Source organism: Triturus cristatus, chromosome 10, assembly GCF_964204655.1.
Source record: "Triturus cristatus chromosome 10, aTriCri1.1, whole genome shotgun sequence".
Lineage (NCBI taxonomy): Eukaryota > Metazoa > Chordata > Amphibia > Caudata > Salamandridae > Triturus > Triturus cristatus.
Window position 1 is genome coordinate 798,932,114 of NC_140593.1, and position 25,726 is coordinate 798,957,839.

Genomic DNA, 25,726 nt, shown 5'->3' on the forward strand with positions numbered 1-25,726 from the left:
GGGGGGGGGGGGGGGGGTACCTTGGGCCTACCATAGGGGTGCCTTACAGGTAAGGAAAGGGAAAGTTAGGCAGTACTTAATTTGTGAGAAAATAGGTGCCAGGGCACTCATGAGGAGGCCACTGCAGCTGGCACCACTCACTGCCCCCACCAGTAACAACACAACTATGAACTATCACACGCCCACAGGTGTAATAATTTAAGACTATTCCAGGCCTCCAAAGCTATGGGAGCAGCTCGGGCAGCATGTATTAGTCATTTTAAGTGTAGATTGAACTAATAAACAACATTTGTTGCTCTCACCTTCAAATTACACAAACAGGACCACCATGTGACAGACTGTAATAAGTGCAGGTGTTGATAAGTAAGTGACAGTGATGAGCACCAGAAAGCAGTGACTCAAATTAAGCACTGGGTTAGGGTCTGGCAAGTGGGTGCTCTTGCCAGGTCGACATAGCAGTTTAAAACGGCACAGGCACACACACACACACTCTCTCTCTCCCTCCCACTTACTCTCTCTCACACACACAAGACTACATAAAAAATGGGATAAGCCAGATATAGAAGACTAAAGGATTCAGTCATACTTTTATGTCTGACCTGTTTGATTTTAAAAATCTTGTCATCCTAGTTAAAGGTTAGCGAATCGCAAAGTGGGTTTAGAAATTGATAATGATTTGTAATTTGGAGGGGAGTGTTCAGGGTATCCTTTCCAAATTGCAAAGAGATATGAACTGTACCAATGATCTGCAAATGCAATTTCAGTCACAGGCCTTGGAAAATGTACAGACTATTTGAAGGAGGGGGTAACCGTCAGCAAAGGAGACGAAGTTCCCTTTTGCTAAGGGCCCCTTCCCTTAACTATGTCCCCACTTCCCTTACAGAAAACTGGCTGCATTTAATAAATAAAATGCTACTTTATTTTAAGGAAATCACAGACATTGTTGTCAGCTGTAGAAGAAAGACTAAAGCATTTAGTCCTAATTTTATGTCAGACCTGTCCCGGTGTTTACTTTTAAAAATCTTGTCATGCTAGTTAAGGGTTACCGAATGACAAAATGGGTTTAGAAATGGATACTGAATTGCAATTTGGAGGGGAGCATTTAGTGTGTTCCTTCCAAATTACAAATATATATGAAATCTAGCAATGACCTGCAAACCAATTTTAGTCACAAACCTTGGAATGTTTACACACTCTTTGAAGGAGCTGGTAACCCATTAGCAAACGGGAAAAGGTTCACTTTCCCTTACGGTCCCATCCCCTTTGTGTATGTTTGAAAAAAGTTTCTTGGGAAGTAGGCAGCAGTCTACGGGATCACTAGTGAATCTTAAGCAATTGTAAAAAATAGTTAAACATATTTTTGTAAACATTTCTTCATTTCCCTTGAAGAAAACTGGCTGACTTAGTAGAAAACATGTTTACTTTATTTAAAGAAAATAGCAGACGTTGTCAGCTGATTGTTGCACGCCAGCATCCCTGTGATGGCCTCCAATCATAGTGAGCCACAATTTGGGAACGTCCTCCTGCAAATTAATGATGGAGGACAAAATGTGACCCACTTTAAATCCTTATTTTGCAAATCGACCTATTAATCCATACGTTGGTTCACAAAATATTGAGTTAATTCGCAAAATGGAAGTGCACAATTTCCATGAATGTAATGTTAGTACGTCAGGCACCATATTCCTCCATGCCTTAACCCTCACTAACTCCCGTCCCTACTGTCTCAAAACCAAAGCCATTCCAGTCTTCTGCAGGAGAAACTTTAAAAGAGCATTAAGAAAGCAAGCCAACAGTTCTCGCCTAGGCAAGAGTTATTGGCTTTGCCAATATGTTTCAGCCATGTTGTACACCAGTGTGACTGCTGTTCAGCATGGCTAAAAGTTAGTGGGGTAAAGGAGAGTGGTATGGAGTGTTGTAAAGTGGAGTAGAGTGGAGTGTTATGGAGTGGCATAGAATAGTGTAGAGTGGTGCAGAATGGCATGGAAAGGAGTGACGTAGAGTGTCATGGAGTGGCCTGGAGTATAGTGGAGTATCGTGTAGGAAGTAGTGTGGAAGGGCGTAGAGTGAAGTAGAGTTGAGTGGTGTAGAGTCAAATAGAGTGGAGTAGCATAGACTGTCATGGAGCGGTGTAGAGCAGAGTGGAGTGTTGTGGAGGAAGTAGAGTGGAAGGATGTAGAGTGGAGCAGAGTTGAGTGGTGTAGAGTGGAATAGAGTGGAGTGGGTTAGAGGGTGTTGGGTAGAGTGGAGTAGAGTGTTGTTGAGTAGAGTGGCGTAGAGTGGAATAGATTGTCACAGAGTGGAATAGTATAAGAGAGTGGAATGGCATATAGTGGAGTAAAGTGTTGTAGAGTCAAGTGGAGGGGAGTGGCATAGAGTGTCAGAGTGGGGTGGCTTAGCGTGGAGTGAAGCTGAGTAGAGTGCAGTAGTGTGCGATAGAATAGATTGGAGTAAAGTGGCATGGAGCCGCATAAAAGGAGTTGCTTAAAGCGTCATAGAGTGGAGTAGTGCTGTAGAGTGGCATAGAGCGTTGTAGAGTGCAATGGCAAAGAGTGGAGTAGAGTGTCATAGTGTGGAGTAGAATTTAATGGAATAGAGCGTCATAGAGAGGGAGCATCACAGAGTGCTGTGGCGTAGAATGGAGAGAGTGGCCAAGAGTGACATGGCATAAAGTGCAGTGTTGCAGAGTAGAATGGCATAGAGTGAAGAGGCTAAGAGTGGAGTGGTGTAGAATGCAGGGGCAAAGAGTGCAGTTGTGCATAGTTGAGTACTGTGGGGTAGAGTTCAAAGACAGAGTAGAGAGGCATAGAGTGAAGTGGCGCAGAGTAGAGTGGTGCAGAGTAGGGTGCAGTGATGTGGAGTGGAGTGGCGTAGTAAGGAGTGGTGCCGAGTGGAGTGGTGCAGAGTAGAATGGAATATGCATGGTGTGGTAGCACACTGCATTACAGACAACACATATTCAATTGAAATAACCATTACATTTGCACAGACTTACAATTTAACTGATAAATGTATACAGCGCACAAACGATAATGTGTGGAAATGCCATCACCTAGTGTGTTGATTTATTTTGATCATATTAAAATATTTGTTTCCACCACACTTTAGAATTGCCAATAAATGTACTTCATTTGTGCTTCACTAATTATTATATATTCTAAAATATCTAGAAGGTTAATTTGCAGACGTTTAAATTTTGTTGTGTGCAAGAAAAAAAAAAACTTTACAGGCTTACTCAAGCATTCCCCCAGTAGCCAACATGACTGTCACATAAACCCTCTCACTTTGAAGTCAGAAGAAGAAAAGTAAACACCAAGCTCCCTAAAAGGCAGGGCCTGACATTTTGCCTCTGTCTTTGAATCCACAGCAAATGTTTCAAGATAAGAAGATTATTTAAAGGCCTGTTTACAGAAATCCAGTGCTAATGGAAGAATACAGTAAACAGAGTTTGGGTAATGGAAAGGACGAATTCTAGATGGACAGCCTAAAACGAATTGAGCCAGCAAATAGAAAGCAAGCAAGGGTAAGTTATAAGCCACAAAGACAATCAATCAATCAATTCATTTGTAGAGCGCACTACTTACCCGTGAGGGTCTCAAGGCGCTGGGGGGGGAGGGGGGTGGGGGGTGCAGCTACTGCTCGAACAGCCAGGTCACAAAGGTGAGCAATGGGCGGAATGCATCCCCTGGGATGCTTTCCGAAAGCCCCCAAGATGTTGTTAGCAAACCAGACGGTTATGCTTTCTGGTAGGCTTCGACCTAAACACGTACTCTGTATAGAGCAAAGAAGCTCATTCTGTGTGAATCCCACACAAACCTAACATTACAACGTATTTTCTATGGCAATGTCTACTTATACGTCATAGAAATATAGTGTATACATTTGTTTATAAATATTGATACATTTGAGTTTGCCATGAGAAACTGTCATTACATGGCTGGTGAAGTGGGGCAAACATTGAAAAAATAGAATTTGAGACTTCAGGTTGGTTTTGAACAGTAAAATTGCATTCATCTCGTTCAAACTTATAAATTCACTCATTGATCTAGTTCTGGGAGGTGTCATTTTAGTTACAGTTTCTCAGAAAATACTTATCAACTAGTAAAGTTAAATTGTACTCAAAACGGCCAGGTCACGGGAATACAAGTAAGTGTGACTAAGGACATAATAATGTAATTACAGTTAACCATGAACATGGAAAAGATTAGCAGTTTTCGGACTGATCACTGAAGCAAAACACAGCTTACAAGCTGTAAGAAACCACAGAAAAGGGAAATGAATAACCATATATATAAATATTACATTGAAGTCATCTGTTCCAAACAAACCTTGCCTCTTCATCGGAGGTCAATCACTGACAAATCATGCTGAACTGAATAAGAAATGTTGCTTGGCACCCACATCAACCTCTGGTCAGTACATCCCAACAAGCTGATTCCTGTTAACCTCTGCGAGAAGGGAAGTCCAACTTGTGACCAAGATGGGGGCCTGAACACATTCACACTCAGGTATTGGGGAGTTAGATCATCCAGCAGGGATTTTTGCAGATCACACCCCCAAAGCAACAAGGTTAGCGCATATTAGGAGTTTACTATACACAGTACCATATGCCTACATCACTTTAATATGCTTCTGTTTATTAATCATTGCAGTGCATATATTTTATACAAGAATCACAATGGTTCAATAAATATTGAAATGTCCCTTTGTGTATTTCTTTTGTGGCTCTCTGGGTGTGCACCAGTAACTGAGCGAAAAGGTTCTAGGTCTGCTCCCATGATTTCATGTGAAGTCAGGGTTTTCATATTCTGAGGTTAACACATCCATTCGTTACCCTCTTAGGTTTAGGGGTACTTATTTATTTAGGCACTGTTAGCTAACTGTAGGCCAACATAACCTGGGCACCATACCAACATTTATGTTGTCCCGCAAACGCACAGTTATCACTTTATGCAACAGCCTGTTCATCACAGGAACGTCAGCCAAAGTACGTCGGAAGGCCTACCCTCTTTTTTTTCTTGCAGTTTTATAATGCGTGGCATTGGTCCAAGGGCTTTAATGACCTTTAGAAGATAACTAAGAGGATGGTCTTTCTGATACAAGGTTATCCTGTGGAGTGCAAAACACACAAGATGATGGACGGAATGTTGCGCATTGTCAAAACATTCACCCCCAGTCACAGATCTGGGTTTGATCCATCGTTATTTTGCTCACCACGCCACCCCAGTTCAGACATAGCCATATGCAAATCAGTCTTGGCCCTGTGCCTCATGGGAACAACACAGCCCAAACTGCCAAGCCATGTCTTCCCTGGACCAGAATCAAGCATCCTAGGACCGGTTTCGTGGTTTCACCCCTCTGCAGCCAGGATAGCTTGACTCCAGTGGCGTAGTGAGCAAGGGACCCACGTCTGGGCATACCCTTCCCACATAGGGCGAACAGCAAAACACACAAGATGATGGACGGAATGTTGCACATTGGCAAAACATTCACCCCCATTGGAGTACCATCATGAAAACCTTTCAGGTTCTGAACAGAAAACAATGAAAATGACCATTTGTATTTTGTTTTCATAAACAAACCACCACAATGGTGGTTTGTGTTCAAAAATAAAAAAACATTTGGCGAGTTGGGAATAACAACTTGGTGGCCGCTTGGTAAACTCTCTTCCTTCAGAGTAGCCTCTCCACTGGTTGTTGCTCTGAAATCAGTGAGATCCCTGCCAGACAGGCAGCAATCTCACAATATGGTGCACAGTCCTCCATCAGGGGAGAGGATGCCATAGTCTCCATTGACTTGGCACACCAGGCTCCAGACTCCAAATGAGCCAACAAATCTTCTGTTTTCAGAGGATCCAGAATGGTGCACCTAAACGCGTTCAACGGCTTACTCACCTTCAAGAAGCTTGCTTCCCTCACTAGCATATCAGTGCTTCAACTGCAACTTCTTAAGTGGAGAAGTGTGTTACAAAGGTTATTGATACCCGTATTAGCAATTTGCTTTCTGGATTTGACAACTTTCTTGGGACCTACTCATGGACCTCAACTAAATTCTGTGCATGCACTGAAGTTGAACAGAATTTGAAAAACGTTGGCTCCAGAAAGCAGGGTGTGATATGTGTGGTAAAATGAAAGCTTTTCAGAAACCCCCCAGTGAAAAAGACAGTCAGAATGGAGAAAAGACTGGTGGTTGATTCGATATTTTAAAGCTGACAAGGACTTGTGCAAGAGAAATAATTTGAAAAGATCATCTGATTCAAAATAATAAAGTAGACATGATTAAGCGGGAGTGGGGTGGTCTACCCTTGGATGCAGGCAGTGGTGTAGGCACCGTCGAATGGAAATGGTCTCTGGATTATAAAATCCACAGAAGCAGGAAAGTGACATGGGTTGGCAGCCTGAAGAATTGATTCAAATGATTTTTTATTCTATGATTTCAGCCATGATTACATATACAATCGAGATAAAAACAATAACTGACACTAAGACTGCTGGTAGAATTGGGGTGGTGAGGGTGAGTTGCAGGGACGCTTCATGGAGTGAGAACAAAAGGTCAATAAGACACATTTGTAAAAGGGAGCATGTGATAAGATAGAATGAAACCTGCAGGGGTTGAGGACAAGATGTGGCACTTATCAAGAAAGTAGAAATAAAATACTATTATGGAATTAAGTGATACTGCATAAGAGGGGCTAAAGAAACATTAATCTTTCCTATACAGAATACACTAAAAACCTTTTAAAAACACATCTCAAGTACATTAAGTGAAAATATTAGATAATGGTTTTCACATAACTGTCCTGTAACAGAGGCATCTGAAACAATGTTTTCTTTTTATCAAATGCAAGGTAGAGAAACAAGTCCTTATATAGGTCTTATTTCCACAAGCAAAGTGCACATGTGTGTGTGGGGAGGTAGGAGTGACAGATATCATCGCAATGGAGACATAAAGGGAATTTATGTCTGGTTTTATGATATATTATTGTGGCATCAATCGTTGAGCGTATCAGCACCGCAACACTGGCAAATTGTATGACATACACTGCAGTGAGTGTCTTTATACTCCTATTTCTGCGCATTTATATAGGTAGTGCATATCATTTTATTTAAAGGAAAGAGAAGTAATGAACTAAAGGGAATCTATGTACTTACATCCCGGGCTTTAAGAGGGATGAAAAAACTGGGGGGGGTCTCTCAAGGAGGCGTGGCCAGTGTAACTAAGGGCATGGCTTAAAAAGACATAAGCTAAAAATCTGTGCTTAGCATAGTGTGCCACCCGACTTGTATTTTGCTGTTTCTGTCATTGCATCCAGATATATGATACAACAAGTAACATCATACCTACAACAAGTCACGCTATTGTCTTTGCCAATGGTTTCTAGTTGCATAAGATAAATAAGCAGCAACTATGGCATGTACATAATATTGAAAAAGCTTCCACTTCAAGCCCTGGTGACACCACAACGATGTTGCTGCTCCCGAGTTCAAAAAGAGGAGGGAAATCCAGAGAGAAAATGACTCTCTTTAAAGGATTTCCATTCCCCTACAACCCTCACCTGGCATGACGTCATGCCGTAACTTCACTAGTGAGAAGTGAGCAGTGTGAGCACGCGCACATGATGTCCCTGCTGTCACTGCAGTACAGAAAAAAATGGACCGCCTCACCTGTGCCAGAGCACAAAACAGAGCCTGATAGAGACCCGTTTCGAGGCCCCCTTTAAAAAATGTCGGTGCTCAGCACTGGTGAGACCCGGCCCACTTAAAGCCCTGCTTACATCATTCTGATTCAGTTGTTAACTATTTGTTCGCCTGCGTCATATTTACAATATGTATGAACAAATAGTTACATATCAACTATTGAAGGCGATGATGAGCAGAAGATTTCTTTCAAACCCCAGTGAAAAATGGGGTTGCAATCTCTGGGCCATATTATCAAGAATGGCGATAACATTATCGCCGCTTTAGCGGCAGGAAACTACCGCTAAAGAGACGATAAGGGGCTTGATAATATGCTCTTGTGAATTCCAATAGAGCCCAGGTTTGATGTCCTTCACACCAGAACCTGGGCTTCTATTGGTATTCTCTAGGGCATATTATCAAGCCCCTTATCGCCGCTTTAGCAGCAATAATGTTATCGCCATTCTTGATAATATGGCCCTCTGGGTCCTGAGAGACTAATATTGTATGACCAGATGGGAAAAAACAAAGAGCCGCAGACAATACAGTTGCCTTTATACATGCTTTAGAGGATTTAAATAATTACTTTACACCTTCAATATGCATCTCAGTTGACAGATATACTTTATTTCAAAGGCATCAAAAAGCTCAAGATCCTATTGACAATTTTGTCGTAGACGTAAAGAAGTTAGCAATACCATGCAAATTCTGAACTTAACATGATGATCTTATTGGGGATCAAATTTTCATCCATTCAAAAGACGCTAATGTCCAAGAAAGGCTTTGGGCTAATGGAGAAACAACTTTAAAAGAAGCAATAGCCATAGCGAAGAAGGCTGAACTTCGTAAGCATTGTGCAAAGGCAGCCTTGAATCAAGCAGGGAAGAATGAGAAAGTTGATGTAGTTAAGGCAACTAAAACCTGCACGAAAAAGTTCAAGAAAGCTATGGAGGATTCTAGGAACTCATCCAAGATGAAGAATTTGAACCATTCAAAACAGGAAGTTAAAGGCTTACGAAATTCTAGGATGTGCTACCGTTGTGTAAGCAAAGAACACTTGGCATTTGATAAGCGCTGACCTGCAATGAAACAACATTGTTCCAATTGCGGCATATTAAGTCATTAAGCTAGAGTGTGTTATAAGGAAAAGCCAACCTCTCCTGTGAAATGAAAGACAAACTCATATTTGTCTAGTGCAGAGGAGGGTTGTTAGACTTGGCATTCTTGGGTTGGTTTCCCCAGACTGTTTACCTTCTGACCTCCTGTTTTTAACTTTTTTGCTGATTTCATCTTTGCTGGCTTTAGGAATCTGGGCACTTTACCACTGCTAACCAGTGCCAAAGTGCATGTGCTCTTTACTTAAAACAAGTTAACATTGGTTTATCCACAATTGACATATTTAAAATACTTATAAGTCCCTAGTAAAGTGCACTACATGTGCCCAGGGCCTGTAATTCAAATGCTACTAGCCTGCCTGCAGCACTGATTGTGCCATTCACTTAAGTAGTTCTTCTAATATGTTTCAGGGCTGCCACAGCAGAGCCTGTGTGAGCAGTTTTAAACTGCTGTGTCAACCTGGCAAGTTAACCTACTTACCAGGCCCAAACCTTCCTTTTTATTACATACAGGTCACTCCCAAGTAGGCTCTAGACAGCCCATGGGCAAGGTGCAGTGTATTAAAAAAAATAGGACATGCACTTATAAGTTTTACATGTCCAGGAAGTGAAATACTCAAAAAATCATATTCAGCTACTGAAAGGCCTATTACATTGGGATTGCCTTTTTACATTTTATAAGTGTAATTTCCAATTGGGAAGACGTGAGACACCCCCCCCCCCACCCCCAAATTTGGTGTCTCTAAAAACACAACAGATGGAAAGGTTGGTTTTAAATTGCAATTCTGAAAATGTAACTTTTAGAAAGTTGGCAATTTCTTTATGTAATAATTTGGTGCCTTCTGCCTGTCTCTGGAATATGTCAGGGGTGGCTGACAGATGGCTTCCTGCATTCCCTCTAGGTAGCCGCACTTAAAGGAATAGTAGATGTGACTGAGTGGCCATCTGCATACTGATAGGTCATCTCATGCAGGATAGGAGGGAGGAGCTGACCCTCACACCCGACAGGGGTGTTTCCTGTCCCCACACAAAAGGTCACATACCCCCTGTAGTGAGTCTGGAGCCAGGGCAAGAACGATAGGGACTCTGTGCACTCAAAAGAATCTCTTTGAAATCTTCCCCACTTCAAAGGCCAAACTAGGTATGAGTACTGGACCTCTGACACCACCAAATCAGAACACTTCTGGAACTGAGGAACTTCTACCAGGAAGGACTGCAGTGCTGCTGGAGGGACTGCCACTTTGGAGAACTGCTTTTCTGTGTTGGCCTGCTGCCCCTTGCCTGGAAGGGAGGAGGACTGGACCTGCATCTCTAGATCCCAGAACGAAAGTATCTCCAGGGTTGTCTGCTTGCCTCCTGTTTTCTGAAGTCTTAGGGATATCAAAGACTTCTTTCTTTATCCTGCAACCAGCACCTGGCCTCTCTCTGTCTGCTGTGAGTCCAGCTCTGCCAAGTAATGCAAATCCAGTCCTGGGTCCTTGGAAGTGAGTACCAAGTGCTACAACTAAGAAAATCCATGCATCAACGATGTTATGCTGATCGGAACCGGCGCATTTCCCGCGACACTGATGCATCGCCACTGCTGCATGAACCACAGACACCGCATCACAGATTTCAAGACGCATCGTCCCCGGTGTCCAGCACATCTCCAACTTTGCGTGTCTTGGCACTAATGCATCGCTTTGTGCTTATCACATCGCCTAGAGCCCAGAGGTTCGACAACGATGGATCGTCCCGATGTTCATCACAACTTGACTTTTGACGCATCTTTGACTTTGTGCAACACGGAACTGATGCATTGTCTACTTCCGCAGGCTCGACAGCGACGCATTGCTTCATTTGATACATGCATTGCCCTCGACATCAACACATCCAAGGTACTGTTCAGTGGGCTGAGGCTGGTCTTCATATCCGTACCGTGCTCCGCTGTGGTCGGCCTGAACTTTTGGATTTGCCCCAGTCAAGCGCTACCAGATAGCCCGGGTTTCTGCTGTTTCTAAGCACTATAAAAACCTTTATTCTTTAAAAACTCATATCTTGACTTCTACTTATTGGATTCTTGTTGATAAAAATAGAAGCATTTTTTCTAAACTGGTGTGGATTTTTTTTGTGGTCTTTACACTGTGTTACTGTTTAAAGTGTTGTGCAAATACTTTACACATTGCCTCTTAAGTTAAGACTGACTGCTCTGTGTCCTACCAGAGAGTGAGCACAGGTTAATTTAACTTAATGTTACTGACTTACCCTGACTAGGATTGTGGTTCCTGTTTGGACAGGGTCCATACCTCTGGCAACTATAATCTCAGAGTGATGTACAATGTGTCTTATGCATTGATTATGATATATATTCGGTTTGAATTGAAACACAAAGAAAGCCTTCCTGCTCTACTGTTTTAGGTGGCATTCATGTTAAATTTGTTGCAGATTTGGTATCGCCTGATACAACTTTCAATCAAGCAGTTTGAGTTATTTTATCCCTATCAGATTTTCACCCTGTGAGCTTTACTGGTGATTCAATACCTATGGTGGGATACTATAAATTGACATTTTAATTTAAAGGCAGGAAAGATGAAGGAAAATTATAAGCCGCTGAGAAAGGTCCTTTGGTACTGGGGTAGTGGATAGATCAAGGGAATCTTGACATCACACTGAACACCAAATACCCTATTCATGTGTTACTCTCTGAATGTACTGATAACTTTATACAGTCCTTTTGTGATCAATTTCCAAATGTCTTTCCCGGCAAAGTGCAAGTTTTGAAGGGTTTCCAACATAGAATAATTCTAAAAGACAACTAAACACATGTGTCACGTAAAGCAAGGAACATTCCGTTGAGTGTGAGGGAGGATATCAAGATGGTATTTGACATATAGGTGGGAAATTGCATCATTGAGAGCATTGAGTTCAGTTCAGTGAGTGGTTGGCTCCCTTAGTTGTCATGCACAAAGCCAATGGTAATATTAGGTTTTACATTGACCTCCATGATTTGAATCTGAACATACAAGAGGACAAGTTTCTATTACCTAAGATAAACAAAATGCTGGTGATGACTAAGGCAGTACATTGGTTCACATCACTAGACCTAACTGCTGCATACCACCAAATTCCTTTGCACCCCAATAGTAAACAGCTCAATGCCTTCCTAACACCCTATGGATGTTGCTAATTCAATCAGATGCCCTACAGACTCGCATCAGCTCCTGCTTTATTCCAGCGATTGATGTATCAACTATTCAAGGATTTAAAAGAGGTAATTTTTATCCAGGACGAAACACTAGTCATGGGGCGAGACAGGCAAGAACATGATCGTGGACTCAAAGAAGTGCTTGCCATTCTTAATGAAAGCATTCAATAATTCCTTTTATTCTCAGGATACCTGGGGTATGGTGAAAAAATGATTGAGGTTTTTTGTTGAATGCAATTGTTTAACTAAACCTGTTGCTTTTGCCAAAATGTTTCGGCCCCTCGAACCTCAAGAATTTTGTAACCATACCACAGGTACCCTGTGAATAAAAGGGATAATTGGGTATACCTGTAGGTATTTTTAATTATATACTACTCTTCTGGATCCCTGCTTATCCAGTTTTGATTTATCTAAGAACTCCCATTCTATCTTTGGTTGAGTTCGCCCCGGTGGCACCATCCTACCGGGGGGGGGGGGGGTAGCACCGATGATGAAGCATGTCACGATCAAGTGACTGATCCGTCGAATTCAATCCAAGAGGTCTAATGAAAGGATCGATTCATTCTTAACTGATCAATTTGTGGAAACATTCCAGTTGCTTTTTGTGTGTGACTGATGACTCCGGGAGAGTGCAACTGGTCGCTCACTTTCTAACCGTGTGATAACAGGAAACTGCACATACTTTGAAAGTTTAATGATTTTGTTGTTAGGGTGGTGAGGTAATTGAGGCAATATTGATGTGTATCGCATGCTACAATTTTGCATCATCTTTTCTATTTTATGTTGTTAATCACTATTATTTGCATCTCCAATATTCATGAGTATGCCATACTTATTTACTAACCTTGGTATTTCATATTTGTTCACCATCAATTGAATTGCCTTGGATATAGGAAGCATTTTTTGCTTCCCCTTGTACCTTATTATGTTGTTGAGTTTTTACATTTTTGTTGCTAAGGGAGGAAGAAGTGTGGTGTTGGTTTGGCACATTCTGCAGTGGGGATGGCGCACGGGGTTTGATGTGGGATGGTTGGAGAGGAGGGGATCAGGAGCGGGAGCAGTTGCGGCTCCCATTTTCCTCACTGGGGTTATATAATAAAACAAAACATCTAATCTACGTTGTTAACTTTGTCTTCTTTACATACCCCTGCCTTCCACCTGGCTCTATAATGGCTGCACAGGCAAATAACATCAGTTAACCCTCCTCAACAGAAAATAATGATTAACTACATCATTTTATGGTTCAAAACCGGCCAATCTTCTGAATCATACATAAAGAAAGACACAAACTCAAAGATCTCAGCAAAAGTGACCTAACTTTCAAAGCAAAACGAGTATTTGTCATCTATCAAATTTAAACTCCATTTAAGAGCTAATATCAATTTAAATCAGAAAATGAAATAATACATATATATAATATATTGAGGCACAACCTGAAGAGCAGTCCCACTCTTTAGTGTCAAGTTTATGTTTTAATGAAAAGCACCATAAATGCTGTCATCTTTACTAAATGCAGTCATTGACTCAAAATTATTTTTAAATAGGCACTACGCTAACCTGAACGATTAGCATCTTCACTCTGGAAGCATAATATTGCATCAATAGACATTCTTTCAAAATGTTTTTACAAAACAATATTCAAACTCTGAAGTTCTACAAGGCATATGGAACTGTTTGGTTATCACCAAAAGGTTCAACTGGTCCTTATTCACGTCAATTTCACCTACAGACATTGGAAATCCCACAAGAACCTAACTGACCAAAACAAGAAAAGTGAATCCAATATCTCACAACTTTGAACATTATGGAGCTAGCACATCAGGCTCGTGTAACTGCTATAATGGCTGATATTGCAGGGTCAAAATATGTCACTTATAAGGCAAATTATGGAACGAGAGTAACTCCAGCACAACACTACCAGCCTTTCAAAGGGCAACATCTGTCAGGAAATCTCACAATTCCCCAAAAGGCTATCAATCAAGAGTTCCCCTTTCCAAAATGTGGCCTATCTACAGTCAAAGCCTAGGCTGTTCAATCTCTTGGTTACTGTATTTACCATTGGTGGATAGCCAGGCCAATCACGTCTCTGAGGAACAACAAGATTCCTGTTGGATTAAGGGTCCAACAAGTTCTAGTAGTTTGTGAATGTCACTTTACTTTGGAGAAACAAAAATCAAGATGAGGGAACTTCGGTGGGAGGAGGAATATTGGCACAAGACATTCATATTATTGAAACAGCTCTGCAGCACAGAGATTTTCTTAACACAGATTAGAGCCTGGAATGTTGTGAACTCCACTGGTGACAAAAGAGTGGTTCAGGACTAATAATGGTTTTTGATATACCTTCTGTCCTAACATTCTAATGTTTTTCTTTTTCTCTCTGTTTCTCGCTTCTTTATTTAGAACATCCTAACCTGAGTGGATGTAATGTTCTAGTAGCATTACAGCCTTTATGCCTGCGGCTTAATCCTTCAACTCGGGTTCAGGGCCTTCACAACATCAAAGCCCTCGGTAGTAGTCCATGATCCTGTGGTAAAGACACACGATAATGGGAAGTACTCAGAGCCACCACTAGTCAACAGCCAAGCCAATAGAGTGTGCAGAAACCCTGTACTTTCCCAACTGTGAGAAGAAGCATGGAAGAATTGTGAAAAGAAGAATGGATAAAACTCCATCATCTGGAAGCATCAATTCAGCAGATTTTATGCAAAAAACACTTTTTTTTCACTGTTGGAATGTACTCTGTCTGCCAAAGTCTGTAGCGGCCCCTAAATCTAAAGCATGCAAGGTCGTAAACTCTGGGGGCAAATGTATGAAATTAAACCACTGCGCCAACATGCAAGGTCAACAGAAATTAGAACAATGCCTTTTAAAAACAATAAACGTTGTTTGAAACTCGGTTTTACAGTGTCCATGTCCAATTCCCTTGCGTCTTAGTTTTTTCGAAGTACATTTTTCCAGCAGAACAGAACAGTAAAATCTATGGCAAAGCTGATGCTGACGCGGGATTTCTTCATATTGGGCTTTAAAGCACAGAAAACGTCTGCTCCCACACCCACCATATTATCTTCCTAGAGCTAGAGAAAGTGCCACATTGTGGGTCCTTGTTGTCAGTGTGACCATATAAGACTATTTAAGGAGAAAGAGGGCAGAATCAACCATCGCCTTCTGGTCTGGAAGTGAAGAAAAATTGAGAAAATATGCTGGTAACAACTACCTGCCTCTGGCATATCAAGGCAGTAGTGTGGAGGGTATTTTCGGGAGCATGTTCTAGAAGAGCTGTGGTCTGGAGCAATGAGGAGAGAATTGTTGGGAGGGGATGCTCAGGTATGACAATGGGAAGTTGGTCCTTATGCTAATGGTGATACATGTAGCTGGGTTCTGACCTCAGGTTTGGGCCTGTAGCAATCTAAAACCGAGGGCTAGTGATGTTCCTGTGTTTCATCGCCTTGAACGTCATTGGGTGATCCAACTGGGTGACCGTTGGTGGTCACTGGCTGAAGGGCTTTGGCTGGTGAGATACAAGTACATGTAGGTGTACCAAGCCTTTGCCCCAATATCCTTTATGGGCAACGGTGTCCAACCCAGTCGGATTTGGACGGAAAATAGGCCCGGGAACTAAAATAAACGTGGCCCCCATTAGTGAATTACAGAGCTAAAAAAGTAGCCCATGTTTGTAAATTGGGGCAGTTTTGAACTTGTAAAGACATGGTATATACGAATTTTGCACGGTATGGAATATTGCATAGAATGTGCTTGCTGCGAATGTTGGTTTTATATATCCGGCTCATCAGACCATAAAACAGCCCCCAAACAACAAAAACACGGCCCACAAACTGACCTATCAGATGAGCCCTCCTAGCATTGCCAGATTACCCTATAGGCCACCCCGAGCCTTGTGTTCCTGACTTCGGCAGGAAGCCTGGCGCCTTTAAGCAATCCTTGTCTTTTCAGGAAACCAAGGTGACCTCAGGCGGGAACAGATGTGGTTTAGTTGTGGTGAAATCCCTTCATTTCCCTGTGCCTCGATTCATTCCTCTGCCAAACAGGAAGCGCTATAGGAAGGCGTGTGCAAGTACTTGGTTATGTATAAACAGTGAACATTAATATTTATATAGAGCTCACATGGGTGTCTTCTCCTGCAGGCGTCTTCCCTAGTAGCAGAGATTGGTTTAAGCATCCCCTGAGCTCAGGGATACCTTTGAAGTGTGCGGGGCTCAGCGGGATACGAGGAGGTGGGCGCCCCCTAGTTTATTACCTATCTGAATACACACTGCTGTCCATTAAGCCAGTGCTACCTCTCAAGCACACACGATTTAAAACGAGTAACATTGAACGTCTAAAATGCCTACAATATAAGTTTAACAGTCACGGTCCCAAACTGGGAACTCAAGTTTGTGTGTTACAACGTGCAATCTGGTACACGGTGACGCTGGTATGACCAAAGCCCTTGAGCCTCGTTTTACCACAACATTTGTGCGCATCCAAGAAAAACATCGAGAAGATTAATTCTTGTTGAATTTTAACAATCGTCTAAAATTGAAACAAGAGACTCGTATATGGAGAGATCTCGGCAGTCGATGCGTTAACCCACCGAGACGCGCTCCGAGCAGTGAAAACAATGCATGCATACATAAATAATAAGTGACCGTGAGCAACCAAGAATTACGAAATATCTAGGACTCTGCGATGCAATACATGTGCGCCTGTGTTGTAAAGCAATCCAGAGCACGGCAGACTCAATAGTAAACCGCTACCTGAATGCACGAATAGCGGATCTGTAAAGCGTTTCGAAGCCTACACTAGGTATAGCCGAGGACTCACCTTCCTGGAGGGCACGAGACACCTTGCTCCGCTTCCCTCACTGTGCCTCGGTGGGATGCATGAGGCGAGAAGGATGATGCATCCGGTGATGATGCGGGAAAACACCGGTTTAAGCAGCACCCAGTTCAGCATCAAGCACCACACGGGGTTCTCCGGAAAGGGCCGTCTGGAGCACGGCACGGGGATGAGCGCTCACACACCGATAATTCATTAACCAAAAGCTCCCACCCTCTCTCTGCTAACACAGAGCCAGTCCGAGACTGAGCCTGTACTCAGCCAGGCAAATACAGTGGACAGGACCGGCGAGGACTGCCTGCAACCAGCCGACAGACCCAACATGGCCGCTTCCTGTCTTGGCCTGCCATCTGGCGGAGTGCCCTGAGAGCACATCTATCTCTACAGCGTGCGCCCAGCATGGAAACCGAAAGAAAGAAAGGGACGGAGAGTTAGAGTAGGAACTGAAAGGATAAAATATATGAATAAACTGAACAACAAGGAAAACATTGAGAAGGCTACATGTATAACGATAAAATGAAGTCAAATGATGAATATTATAAACAAAAATATAAGGAAGTGTTGTCATCAAGAAACAACGAGGGGTCTGGAAATGCTGGACAAGTTCATTCGTAACACCGTCTATCACCAAACTGCCCCCGTAATGAAGATGACACAAACAGGTAATTTTCGAGGGAGCTACCAACACTTGAGAAAAGGGAAGGGGGGCAGGAGCTATTGGGATGAGACTGTCCCCAGCTTGGTACACAGGCTCATGATTCCCCTGCCGCAACTGTGTATATCTGGTACACTGAATTTCTACTTTTGGCCCTGTTGTGACAGTAAGGGGCATATTTACAAGGAGCTAGGGCCACCGCTGTAGCGGTCTAGTTGTTAGCGCGTCACGTGACGTGACGCGGGTACGCAGGGTGACGCCAGGATGCGCGCGCAGGAGTAAGCGCGGAGCGTGAGGAGAGGGGTGCGTGGCAGCGAGCGGAGAGATAGAGGTGGCCGGCGCTCCTAGGTGTAACTGCTCACTGTTGTGCCAATAAACATAGCGGAAAGATAACACTTGTTCCGAGTGCTCATTTACCAACATTACAGTGGCGACGAGGTCGGGACGGAGACCGGACCGACGGGGGGAAGCGCAGTAGAAGGCTACACTCCACGTGGCCCCACGAGTCGAAGGAAGACACGCTACCAGGCCACCAAGCCCAAACAAAACACCGCACGGGCCGCCTGGAAGGGGGAAGTCACGAGATACGACCCAGCCAACTGCGGAGATCGACCCCAGGCACAGAGCACCCGAGGAGCGTGGCAGTGCCACGGTACAGTAACCAAACCACAAACAGGCCACAGAGACGACGCCGTTCTCAACCAATAAAAGCACACGAGCTGCCCTCGCACGTAATCAAGCACAGAAAGCGCTGCACTGGCTACCAAAGAGGAGGAAGTGGGGCCCAGTGACAAGAGCCCCCAGAGGATCGAGCACACAAGAAACAACGACAACACCCCAGGCAGCCCCCCGAGTAAAGTCACCGTCGAAACAAGCGCCAAGGAAGCAAAGATGAGTACCCCGGCAGGGTATGCGATTGCACCGGTGCAATTCCTAACGAAACCCGGTGAACCAATGATGAAATGGGAGGACTGGAAGGAATACATAGACAATTTCATAGGGGTTTTGGAGGACGAGAACGAAGAGAAATTCACACCCCAGAGGAAAAAACGCATCCTGCTACTAAATCTAGGGCCTGAAGGTCTGAGAATATACAAGAGCCTAGTGCCCACGAAGAGAGAAGACACAGACGATGACGTGTATGCGCACGCGGTGGAGGACCTGGATGAGCGATACCGCCCCACCGTCTGTGCTTCGGTAGACAGATATAATTTCCAGCAAAGGAAACAAAAGGTGGGAGAATCCATCGAAGAATACGTAGCAGCACTGAGGAAGCTAGCAGCCCCGTGCAGGTACGCACTGTGGGAAGACGAATTTATAAAAGATCAAGTGATCATGCACACCACCAGCACAAACGTGCAGGACAAGCTGTGGGCGAGTGGGGACACCACACTCAAGGAAGTAATGGTCATTGTGAAGAGGGCGGAACTCTCGAAGAGGTGCGCCGATGCTACCAGAAAAGACACAGGCGCCCCAACCATGGTGAACAGGATACAGGAGGGTGATCACCGCAGGGACCAGAAACCCAAGCCTCCCACAACCAAAGGAACCAGCAGATGGCAAGGGAAACAAGCGGACGGTGAGAGCAAGAAAACGTGCTACAGGTGTGGAAGCTGGTCCCACGAAGCCCACGACAGACGTTGCCCGGCCTTCAGAGCCAAATGCATGCACTGCGGTATCATGGGCCACTACGAGAAGGTGTGTCGGAAGAAACAACAGAAAGGAGTGGTGAAATACATGGACCAAAGCGCGGAAGACCCGGAAGACGCCACGGAGGAGGAGGTGGTCACCGTACTGTGCATATATGATCAGGTACTGAGCGTGGATGCCAAGAGATCAACCAAACCGGTCCTGGAAATGTCCGTGGGCGGCATAACCATCTCGGTTGTGGCAGACACCGGATCCCCATTCACCATCGTACAGCGTGCAGTGTGGGTAGAACAATTCCAACCCAAGTTGGGCCCTAGGCTGGAGAAACTAGACATACGACCGGTAACATACAATGGTGATCGCATCCCCATGCTAGGGTACCGACGCCTGTTGTTCGAATTCAGAGGCCGTACGGCGTGGTGCAAGCTGTACGTGGCCGAGAAAGGACCCTCCGTCCTGGGATGGTTGGACCAGGGCGACCTGGGCATAAAACTCGACCCAGGGGGGAAGGAACAGATCCTGCTCACAGACCAGGTGGAATGGCTGGACACAGACAGATGGAAGGAAAACTACCCGAGAGTGTTTGGGGGTGCAGTAGGAAAAATGGAGAAATTTCAACACAAAATAGTGCTGAAGGAAGGAGCCACACCAGTAGCACACAAAGTAAGGAATGTGCCCATTGCAGTAAGGGAAGCTGTCCAGACGGAACTCCAAGACCTGGAGAAGAAGGGCATCATAGAACCCATAACCTGTGCCGAATGGTTGGCGCCTTTGGTGGTCGTGATGAAACCCAACGGGAAGGTCAGGCTTTGCGTAGACTTGAGAGAACTCAATAAGAACATAGTGGTGGAGAAATTTCCCCTTCCCAAGATAGAGGAGATGCTGGCACGAACCAGAGGAGTCCAGTGGTACTCCACCATCGACCTTACATCGGCTTACCACCAGGTAGCCCTACACCCGGACAGCAAAAGTCTCACATCGTTCATTACCCCGTTTGGGTGCTACAGATTCTGTCGCATGCCGTTCGGGCTGGCCTCGGCGGCGGCCGTTTTCCAGAAGATGATGCACCAGCTGTTCAGAGACTGCAAGGACGTGCAGTACTTCCAGGACGATATACTGGTGATGGGCAGAGATAGGAGGGACCATGACCGGACTCTGGAAAAGGTGTTACGGACGCTGGAAGCTAAAGGTCTCACGGCGGAATGGTCGAAATGCCGGTTGGGAATGCAATCGGTGACCTATTTAGGCCACGAAATAGGGCAACAAGGGGTCACCCCCAAGATGGAAAACGTGAAGGCCATCGTTGAAGCTCCGGCCCCCAAGAACAAGGAGGAGGTCAGGTCCTTCCTGGGGATGGCGGAGTACTACAGTAAATTCGTGGTACAATTCGCATCCAAGACCTATAACTTGAGGAGGCTAACCAGAGAAAGCACGGTGTTCCAATGGACACCGGAAGCCCAGGCGGAATTTGAAGTCATCAAAAAAGGGATCCTAGAAGCGATGCCTCTCAAGGGTTACGACCCGCAAGGCGCCACCATACTCATCACGGACGCCAGCGACAAGGGGTTGGGCGCTGTACTCATGCAAGACCGAGGAAGTGGAGAAGTGGAGACGATAAGCTTCGCCTCCAGAGCACTGACGGAGACAGAAGGCAAGTACAGCGTCATTGAGAAGGAGATGTTAGCGGTAGTGTGGGCCATGACGAGATTCCGGCAATTCCTATGGGGTACCCGATTCCTGCTCAAAACGGACCACAAGCCGTTAGTGAAGGTTCTGACGTCGTGTGGTCACGCCAGCGCCACACCCAGGATATCGAAAATGTCCCTAAAATTGTTGGACTACAGATATGATGTAGAGTACATCCCGGGAAACAAGAACCGAGTGGCAGACTACCTGAGCCGAGCGGCGGCCATGGAGCCGGGAGAAGAAGACCCCGCGGACAGAGGAGAGATGGTGGCTCTCATTGAGGATCAAGAGAAGATCATCAGCAGACAGGAGTGGACAGCCGCGTATGACGAAGATGCGGACCTGAGGGAGATAAAAGCCCACATCACCCAAGGGTGGCCTGACAAGAAAAAGGTGAAACCCAACCTCAAACCTTTTTATGAAGTGAGAGAAGAATTGACCGTGGGAGATGAGGGCATATTCATATACCGGGGAGACAGAGTAATCCCCCCCACGAATCTCATCAACAAACTACTGGACCTATTGCATGAAGGCCACCTGGGTATTGGGAAACTCAAAGCTAGATCGAAACAGAATTACTGGTGGCCAGACATGGACATGAGGGCAGAGAGACATGTCAGGGAGTGCCCCCAATGCCAAGGGGCGGACAAAACGTTGAGGCCATTACGCCCGGCTCTGGGGAAATTCGACACGCCCGCCAACCCATGGGAAGACTTGTCCATAGACATCTTAGGGCCGGTGCTGGATGACCAGAGCGTACAAAAATATGTGTGTGTCCTCATCGACCGTTATTCCAAGTGGCCAGAGTTAAAAGTGAGCGAAACGATGGACACGGAGAACATCCTGGAGTTCCTATCGGAAACATTCACCCGAGAGGGAATTCCCAAGTCCATCTTAAGCGACAACGGGCCACAATTCACATCAGAAAAATGGAAACAGTTCATGGGGAGGAACGGCATCGAGGTAAAGCACACGGCCATATACCATCCGGCAGGTAACGGTCTGGTGGAACGATTTAACAGAGTGGTGATGGGGGCCATTCAAGCAGCCATCACCTGCAACAAAGACTGGAAGAAGGCGGTGGAGAATATGGTATGGGCCTACAGGATAACGCCCACAAGCACAGGGTACAGCCCGTTCCAAATATTGAGAGGACGTGAACCTTTCACGCACGACAACAGAATCTGGAAGGAGAAGGTAGTGACCAGTGAATGGTCTCCGGCAGTCGTGAGAGCAAATATGGAGAGGGCTCAAGCCATCTACACCAACAACTACAACAAGAGGAGGAGTGTGAAGGACACTCGGTTAGTGAGAGGAGAATGGGTGAGAGTAAAGTTGGCTACCCTACAAAGGAAAGGAGACAGCAAGTACAGCAAGCCCATGCAGGTCAAGGAAGTGTATGACAGAGCGGCTCTGCTCAGCGACGGGAACGTGTGGTCGCAGGACCGCATGGCCCGGTGCAACAAAATATTGAGATGGGAACAGTGGGAGACGGAAGGCGAAGGCACGGGAGACGCGGATGGAGAGAATAAGGCGAGCGGAAGTGAAGAAAGGGAAGAAGCAGGTACAGGAGAGGAGCAAGGAGGAGAGCAAGGGGGTGAGACCCCAGTGGCAGAGATGGACAGGCTGGGAGGTAATCGGAACAGTGGGGGAGCGATGGCCGAAGGGACAGAACGTGAGGAAACACAGAGCCAAGGGGCTCGAGGGTCAAGCGGTAAGGTGACCAGGAGCGGAAGACAAGTAGTAAGGCCTTCCAGGTTCCAAGACTTTGAACTGGACTGCGAACTGTAAGTGACTTATTGTTGGGTCGGTAAAAGGGGGAGATATGTAGCGGTCTAGTTGTTAGCGCGTCACGTGACGTGACGCGGGTACGCAGGGTGACGCCAGGATGCGCGCGCAGGAGTAAGCGCGGAGCGTGAGGAGAGGGGTGCGTGGCAGCGAGCGGAGAGATAGAGGTGGCCGGCGCTCCTAGGTGTAACTGCTCACTGTTGTGCCAATAAACATAGCGGAAAGATAACACTTGTTCCGAGTGCTCATTTACCAACATTACAACCGCAGCATATTTTTTTGACGCAGTGGTGGCGCAATCAGTGTCCCACGCTGCTCCATATGTGCCCAATGTATCAGTTTGTCGAGGCCTGCGTCACATTATACCTGCACCAGGTATTAATTATGCAGGATAGGCATTCCCACGTTAAAAGCCACATAGAACTGATGCTGTGAAATTTACTACTTTTCACCAGCTGCGGCCCCTGCAGGTAAGAGCGGTGGGGCGGTCGGCCAGGGGCCGCGGGCCCCGGTCGATGGGGCCTGGTGGGAGGAGATTTAGAGGGACGATGCAGAGGAAACATTAAATAAATAATTAATTTTCCATCATCATCGTCAATCGAAATCCCCCCCACCCGGCCCCATGGCTCTTACCTGCAAGGGCCGCGGCTGCTTTTCACTGCATCACTCTGCAACTTGACTGCATCAAAATCCCTACGCTTCTCAAACCAGGAATAAGGATTGATGCAGGGCTACAGGAAGGTTGTTTCCTACAGGAAACAACCTACCTAATAAATCAAATTCAGATCTAGTTATAACAGGGAACCAAGGACCATGTTTCTGACTGCTACAAGTATATGGTTTGATAGTTGCATGTAGACATGCATATCATTGGGTGTCAGATGTACCTATCCATCTGGAATTCCATATTCTCTAAACCCTTTCCCCTCAATGTCTGTTCCTCAGGTGCTCTCCATTATTGCACTTATCTTCTGTCTGTTCTCTCCCCCACCTGTTCAGTCTCATTTTGTAACCCCTTTTTCTCAGGCGTCTTCCTGTCTACTGACCCTCTGTCTTCACCACTCTTTGGTAATGCCCTCCATTTTCTTCATCCTTTCTTCAATTCTCCTTTTCTTTTCTACTCTGTCTTGCTGCCTCTGTCCCTTTTAACTTCATTCCCTGTCCCCCTTTCTCGCTCTTCTTCCTTTTCATCTTCTTCTTTCGACATATCATTCTATTTCTTTTTCTACCTTTCTCACACAGTTGTTGCCCGCCTCTCTGTTGCCACATCTTTCTTCAAGGATTTCCTTCACCGTTCTTTGTTTCTCAGTCTTTCCTCCTTCTCTCTTTGCCTTTCTATCTTCTCTTATTATTTTCCTGACGTTAACATCTTCAGCATTCTTCTTTTGCAAGTGTCCTCCTCTTATACCTCTTCTTTTCTTTCTCTTTCCCTTGTAGCGAGACAATGGACTTCTTTTTCTTTCACATCGCCTACTGCTCCTTTTTGCTTGCAAACTGCATGTTTTTTCCCATCTTGTCTGCAATTTGTCTCAAACATGTCAGTAATGTTCAGAGCCACCTTTCTATTCAGAACACAATTTTAGGTTCTAGGAAAGGTTTTTCTCTATAATCTTGACACCTTCATTTTTTTGTGTGCGGAACCTTTGGGCTGTTTGTGCGCCTCTGTTTGTGCGCCTCTGTTTGTTTGTGTTTATGAATTTAGCTGTTTCATTCTCTAAGTTTGTCTGTATGCTTGAATATACTTAGGAAGTAACTGATCAGAGCATGTAGGGAATAGATTGATTGAGTTACAAAATTTGGGATTGACCTTTTCAACAATGTGACCCTAAGGAAAAAGTTGAGAATGTTTATGACTGAGGACACACTCAAGAACATCCACACCCTGGGACTAAAACGGCAGCTAAGAGAACTAATCAGTAACATTCAATTGTACAGTAACACACAGAAGTTTAGAGTTAGATGGGCTCAGAGAAAGAAAAAGAAAGCTGGTGAAAGGAAGACAGAGGGACTGGGAGTAGAAGTGATTCTGAAGACAAGGCTTATCCACTAAGAAAAGTTCATGGACGAGCCTATGTGCCTTGGAGTCATGATTATCTTTTCACATTTACATACGGATTTCCAAAGTAGAGAGAAAGCCCTGATGAGTGGTATAATCAAGTTGACATATTTGTGAAAATTTCAAAGGAACATTGGGAAAGTCTGAATACCTTCTTTGACGTTGTTCCCAGTGATTTGTGGGCTGAGTGCAAAGTAGCTGTCCAATGACCAACTACAGAGCCACGGAGGGATGGTCCATCTAATGCTTCGCCTGCTTTGGTCACGGAAAAGTATCATCAGGTGGGTAATTGTTTGAAAGACAAAATTCTCCAGACAGAGATTGATTGGATGAAAATCTCATGGACTACTCAAGAATCTTAAGAGGTCGTGCATGCTTAATATGATGGCTTATGGAGGTTTTTAGTCAGCATAGTGGTGTCGAAAATCCAGAGTGGGGAGATATTGGAAATGTTATATCTCATTTTGTTCCTGGTTTGCACCCAGAGATTTGCTTGCACATCCAGCAAATGTGGTTTAATGTCAGTCCAAGCCTTTAGACAAAATCCAGAATTATGCAAGCCAGACAAAAGAGAATTAAAGAGAAATTCATGTTGGCTCACACGAAATTAGACCAGACAGGATTTCAGAATGGTCCATATTTTGGCAATAGTTCTAATGATGGCAATGGACTGCACAGAGTTAGATATCAAGGTGGTGGTCAGATGATACAGAGTGTGAATGGTGCCCACTCGGTAGAGAATGAGGGATGCTTGTTTACCCGAGTTTGGGAAAGAAGATAGTGAAGTACTGGGTTTTTCAGAACCCAGCGGTGCCAGGGAACACACCCGAAGACTTCGAGTTCTTCCTGTTTCAGACTACAGAAACACAGAGTCTTCTTGGTGAAGTCAAAGATCGTATTTATTGGCTGCAGCCAGTAACAGGTATCCTAGAAGTACAACACGTTGTATATTCTCAGGAGACTGCTCCCTAACAAAAATCAGTCTTCTCCTTTTATAGAAAATATTATGCTTTAGGCAAACATTCCTTATTTTACAGCTTGATCATTCACATACATTCACTACAAAGGAAAAAGCAG

General features: G+C 44.8%; 1 protein-coding gene across 1 annotated transcript in view; it reads right to left on the reverse strand.

Annotated features, from left to right (window-relative positions):
• ABAT (4-aminobutyrate aminotransferase) overlaps window positions 1-17,162 on the reverse strand; it is a 499,792-nt gene extending 482,630 nt beyond the window's left edge. The window contains exon 1 of the mRNA XM_085628334.1: window positions 16,800-17,162. The gene's annotated coding sequence lies outside the window, so the exon portion shown is untranslated. The remainder of the gene's footprint in view (window positions 1-16,799) is intronic.
• Window positions 17,163-25,726: the final 8,564 nt, after the last annotated feature.